This window comes from Arachis duranensis, unplaced genomic scaffold (genome assembly GCF_000817695.3).
Source record: "Arachis duranensis cultivar V14167 unplaced genomic scaffold, aradu.V14167.gnm2.J7QH unplaced_Scaffold_83186, whole genome shotgun sequence".
Taxonomy (NCBI): domain Eukaryota; kingdom Viridiplantae; phylum Streptophyta; class Magnoliopsida; order Fabales; family Fabaceae; genus Arachis; species Arachis duranensis.
In genome coordinates, this window is record NW_026265141.1 from 16,682 (window position 1) to 22,794 (window position 6,113).

The window sequence follows — 6,113 nt, forward strand, 5'->3', positions numbered from 1 at the left end:
ACCTATAACTCTCCTTTCTTGGCCAACATGATTTGCAGGGCCTTCTCTAGCATGGTTGTGAGCTTCTTCTTCATGATTGTTTTCCAAGTTCTCTTCCATGTTGGGTTCAAAATACTCTTCCTCTTCCTTAGCACCAACAACTCCTTTTCCTCTTGCTTCCCTCCTTAGTCTCCGGATGGTCCTTTCAATTTCCGAATCAAAGGAAGTTGAAGGTCCCCTCTTCTCCCTATCATACAACTAACAAAACACACAGCAAGACATGAAATGAAGAGATTATTCTTGTTAGAGTGATTGTTAGTGTGGGTGATGTGATTTATCAAACAGTTAGTGGGTTAGTGAGCAGAATTGTAATTAACAAAGAATGAAGGAAAAACAGAGAGGGTAAAGGGAATGAGGAAGAAACTAAACAAACTGAAGGTAATCGACTGAATCAGGTAAACAAAAAAATAAAATAAAATGCTCAATCTAGTGAACTTCCAACTTAATCATTGTTGATACAAAATCAATTCCCGGCAACGGTGCTAAAAAATTGATGCATGAAAACTTGTCTCTCAACAAATTTCTCTTCGGCAAGTATACCGAATTGTCGTCAAGTAAAAACTTACAATAGAGTGAGGTCGAATCCCACAAGGATTGATTGGTCAAGCAACTTTAGTTGGAAGAATATGCTAGTTGAGCTAAACAGAGTTTGATATGGGAACTTGCAGAAATTTAAATGACGGGAAAGTAAATAGCAGAAATTAAAGTGCAGAATCTTAAATGGGGATTGGTGGTAATGAACATGGAAATGAAAGACAGAAAGTAAAGAGAATGGGTAAGATCAGAAATGGGGAATTCATTGGGCTCAGGAGATGTTGTATTCTCTGGATCAAATTTATTTTCATCTCTTCCTCAATCAAAGCATCTATTGATCTCCTTGGCAATCTTAAGTGATTGGGTTCCAATTCCTTTGCAACCCAATCTCTCTAAGCTTGAACAATTGCCCAATTCCTTGATTTAATTGCTCATGGGAAGAGTTGAAGTATGGTCATTGATTATACCACATGTATTTCCAAATCAAAGTGTTGGGAGGATTACATGTCACTATATCCGCCCAGACCAACATGAGAAAGCATTTCTAGCATGATCTCCTCATCCCTTTTCCAAGACTCAGAGGATATCCAATTATGGAGAGTTTCTTTTCCAAGACAACTAACCAATTGAATTAAGATCGAAAGCTTTCTAGTAAATCAAAAGAGAAGAAAGAAGAAGAGGAATGAAAACTATAATTGATCCATCAAATTACAACAGAGCTCCCTAACCCAATGAAAAGGGTTTAGTTGTTCATAGCTCTAGAAAATAAAAATGGTAGAAAGGAATCCATGCTAAAAGTGCAGAAAAGTAAATATACATAGGTTAGTTCTCCAAGGTGCCAAAAGCTCTTTTATAGTTCAAAACTACTCCTATATATACTACTTCTATTGATCTTCTAGTGAGTTCTTCAAGTCTTGGATGTGGGCCTTAGATCTTGAGTTGAAGCAGTTACAATCTTTAGTGTGCTCAGCTTGCAGAGAAGTGTGCATTAGGCATGGGCGTTATTGAAGTTAATGTTAAGTGACATTGTAGGTTCGAGAACGTTAGTGGCAATCACCTTTTCCACTAACGTTTCACCCTCATATATCCCACATTAACTCCAACGTTAGTGGCACTAACGTGACCACTAACATTGCCTTCTAAATCCTTGCTAGCAGTATTGGGACTCACTTTTCCCAATAACGTTGGCTTATCCCTCTTTCGCAAGCGTTATTGGGACTCACTTTTTCCAATAATGTTGGCTTAGCCCTTTGTCCCTACGTTAGAGTTCACGTTAGTGTAACTAACATGGCTCTTAACGTGGGTATGCCTCACCTTCGAGAGCGTTAGTGACACTTACCTTTGTTACTAACGCTCTAAGTGACCCTATTCTCCACGTTAGAGCTCACGTTATGTAAGTTAACGTGACCACTAACGTAGTAGAGAATGCAACCTTCCAATGTTAGTGACAAAGGCGAGTGTCACTAATGTTGGCTCATCAATTTCAACTCCACGTTAACTTTCACGTTAGTGGTCTTAACATGACCACTAACGTGGGCAATGCTAGATGATCCAACGTTAGTGACAAAGGTGAGTGTCACTAACGTTGGCATTGTTCTTCTCTTCCACGTTAGAGTTCACGTTAACTAAGTTAACGTGACTCTGAACATGGCTCATTGCCAAGTCTTGGAACGTTAGTGGTGTTCACGTTTACCACTAACGTTGGAGCTTTCTTTTATCTCCACGTTAACTACCACGTTAACTAAGTTAACGTGGCAATTAACGTGGACTTATTATAGCTTCGCAGGCATTATTGGTGATCACTTTTCTCATTAACGTTGCAAGCTATTTACCATTCCACGTTAGTGGTCACGTTAACTAGATTAACGTGAGTACTAACGTGGTTCTTCCTTGCTTCCTTTGTCCTAAAATCAAGCAAATAAGGCGTATCAAAGCTCTAGCCAAAGTCATGAGATTATGCATCATCAATTTATCATTCAATTCTAGCAAAATCCTTATGAAATCATGTGAAATTCACAATAGTTGCTTGAATCATGGAGTAAGTGTATTTTCATCCAAAACATGCCTACTCACTAAGAAAATGCATGAAACTACCTTAAAACAGTAAAGAAAAGGTCAGTAAAACTGGCCTAGATGCCCTGGCATCAGCTAACTATTCATACCGAAATTTACATAAGCTTTAAATACTAACGTTAAACGGAGAAAATAGAATAAAGTAAATAAGCGCAGAAAAAATAATAAACAGAGCAGAATACAGAGACGAAGAGATAAGAGTAATATAATAAAGAACAGAAGACCTATTGAGAGGTCATTTGTTGCATTAAGGCAACCCCAAAGATATCTATGTGTTCATCTGCTGCATTGTGGGAGTCAGATAGATGGTGGTGCGATCACTGAGAACGCTTTTCTGCAGTACAGACTGATATTTTATTTCTGTAAGGCAGAAGGGTTATTTCCTGCTACAGAAGTACCGTGACCACTTGTTCCATTTCTGTAGTGGCAGAGGGGTTATTTCATGTATACAGAAGGTGTGTCGGTATACATCCCTACAATGGCAGATGTGTTATTTCCTGCGTGCAGTGGACCCTGTGGTGGCAGAGGGGTTATTTCCTGTACACAAGGGTATAGCCAACTGGAAAGCCATATCCGTCTAGTAATGCTGGGTTACACCGGGAGCGGGTAGAAACCGACAGATGAGCTCATTACCTGCACTAGGACTAGACATGCATCATTCTTGTTTGCGCATTATCCTCTGTTGTATTCCTTTTTATGTGTGTGATCTACTTCTTTATGTTTGTCTGCTTGTATGCTGTATCTGTGTTTTATTTTCTTGTATTTTTTTGTTCGTGTTCTATTTTCTGTTTTCTCTCTTTTCTCTACTTATCTATCTTTAACTTCGGTTTACTATTTCACTATATTATATTATTCATCTGCTAATTGAACTGAACAAATGAATGTAACTAACAACCCCGACCTACTAAGGACTTCCCAGTTCCTACCCCTTCTCTCCCTTCCTCCCCTTTAGATGGAGACGGGCGTGATATTCTATGAGTTTGAGGACCCCTATGTCTACGAGGATTCGGTACATCACAGTTACTACATTATGGGATTGGAGCCTCGTATTAGATGATATGCGTTACCTAATTGATCTTTTCAACATCCTCTGCCTAGCCCACATTTTGACCCTAATGCTCTATATGACTTTCCCTTATCCTGGAGTTAAATTCTGACGCACCAGGACATCCTTTTCCTGATGATCCCAAACACCCCGTACCAGCTCAACCCTTGAATAAGGTGGAACCTGAGCCTATCATTCCTGATGACCCCGAGTTAGCTGGTGACTACGTACCTATGATACCACCAGAGTGGGACTTTCCCCCTGAGCTGATCCCTGATTTTCCACAGCTTGATGAGCCGGCACTATCAGATGGTGGAGTAGCCCTTATATACGCGAACGGACCTGTGCTCACTAATGGCTTTGTACATAGTGATAGCAGTACTTCTGGTGGATCTGAGGGTATAGTTGTAGCTGCAGATGATGATGAGGAGGAGGATCCTGAGATAGAGATAGAGCAAGATGAGGAGATGGACGAGCCTCACGGCGATTCTCTGAATGGCCACGTGTAGATATAATTTAATAGTAGAAGGGGCATTCTTTTGACGACACTCTAGTCTGACATAATCTATTAGTTGGTCTCTCACTTGTGTTAGTACACTTGAGAGCTAGGAGCTATATAGTGGTTAGGCTAGCCTGGGCACCAGTTTAGCGGCTTTTTGTATGGGCCAGGCCCTGGGAGTGCGTGTATATATTAGCTATGTAGGATGACGAGGATGTAAACTGACTTGATCTTGTGTAAACACTACATGTTTTGCTATAATGTACATGATGTATACTATCAGTTGTATTTCTATGTTTCTTTATGCTGCTTTTCTATTACTCTCAATGTATGCTTGTTTATTTTTTCCCTTCATCGCAATGAATAAAAAAAAAAGTTACTCGTAAAATTGGCATCGTTCAAACAAGAAACAGGCTGATATATTAAATGATAGTTAATAATTAGGAAGGATAAGTTAGTAACACGTAGCTTCTTGTATGACCATGGCATACTGGGAGTTGGGTCGTTACATGACGAAAAGACAATGGACCACATCTATGAAGAAGAAAAGGTCAACCACAAGCAATCCAACCCTTGCTGCCTCTTCAAGCAAAGCAAATCAAGCAAATAACAAAAGAAAGCTTGTTGGGAAAAGGCCAAAACAAGGGATATCAACTTGCTCTTTTCTCCCCTTGAGGTCATTCCTCTTAACAAACTGGAAGAAGAGGAAAAAAGTTGAGAATAACATGTCAAGCTAATGACATTAAAAGAGCGCTTGTTGGGAGGCAACCCAACCGTAGGTAACATTTCTTTTCTTTGCTTAGTTTTTTTCAAATAAGTTGGCATATGATTGCATTCTTAGTTTGGTGTTGCTATGTGGAGCACGAAATTGTGATCAATACTTTTCACAACTCAAATAATCCCCGGTGATGAGTCCAAAAACTTGGTGCTCAATACCATGGCATAAACACAATTTCGCACAACTAACCAGCAAGTGTACTGGGTCGTCCAAGTAATAAACCTTATGCGAGTAAGGGTCGATCCCACAGAGATTGTTGGTATGAAGCAAGCTATGGTCACCTTGTAAATCTTAGTTAGGCAAACTCAAATAGTTATGAATGATGAGTAAAACATAAAGATAAAGATAGAGATACTTATGTAATTCATTGGTAGGAATTTCAGATAAGCGCATGAAGATGCTTTGTCCCTTTCGTCTCTCTACTTTCCTACTGTCTTCATCCAATCCTTCTTACTCCTTTCCATGGCAAGCTATATGCAAGGGTTTCACCATTGTCAATGGCTACCTCCCATCCTCTCAGTGAAAATGTTCAACGCACCCTATCACGGCACGGCTATTCATCTGTCGGTTCTCAATCAGTTCGGAATAGAATCCAGTGATTCTTTTGCGTCTGTCACTAACGCCCAGCCTTCAGGAGTTTGAAGCTCGTCACAGTCATTCAATCATTGAATCCTACTCAGAATACCACAGACAAGGTTTAGAACTTACGGATTCTCTTGAATGCCGCCAATTCTAACTTATACCACGAAGATTCCGATTAAAGAATCCAAGAGATATCCACCCAATCTAAGGTAGAACGGAGGTGGTTGTCAGGCACACGTTCATAGGTGAGAATGATGATGAGTGTCACGGATCATCACATTCATCAAGTTGAAGAACAAGTGATATATCTTAGAACAAGAACAAGCAGAATTGAATAGAAGAACAACAGTAATTGCATTAATACTCAAGGTATAGCAGAGCTCTACACCTTAATCTATGGTGTGTAGAAACTCCACCGTTGAAAATACATAAGAACAAGGTCTAGGCATGGCTGAATGGCCAACCTCCCAATGATCTAAGATAGCATAAGAATAAAGATAGCTACCAAGATAGATCTAAGAACTAGACGTCCAAAGATGAAAATACAATAGTAAAAGGTCCTA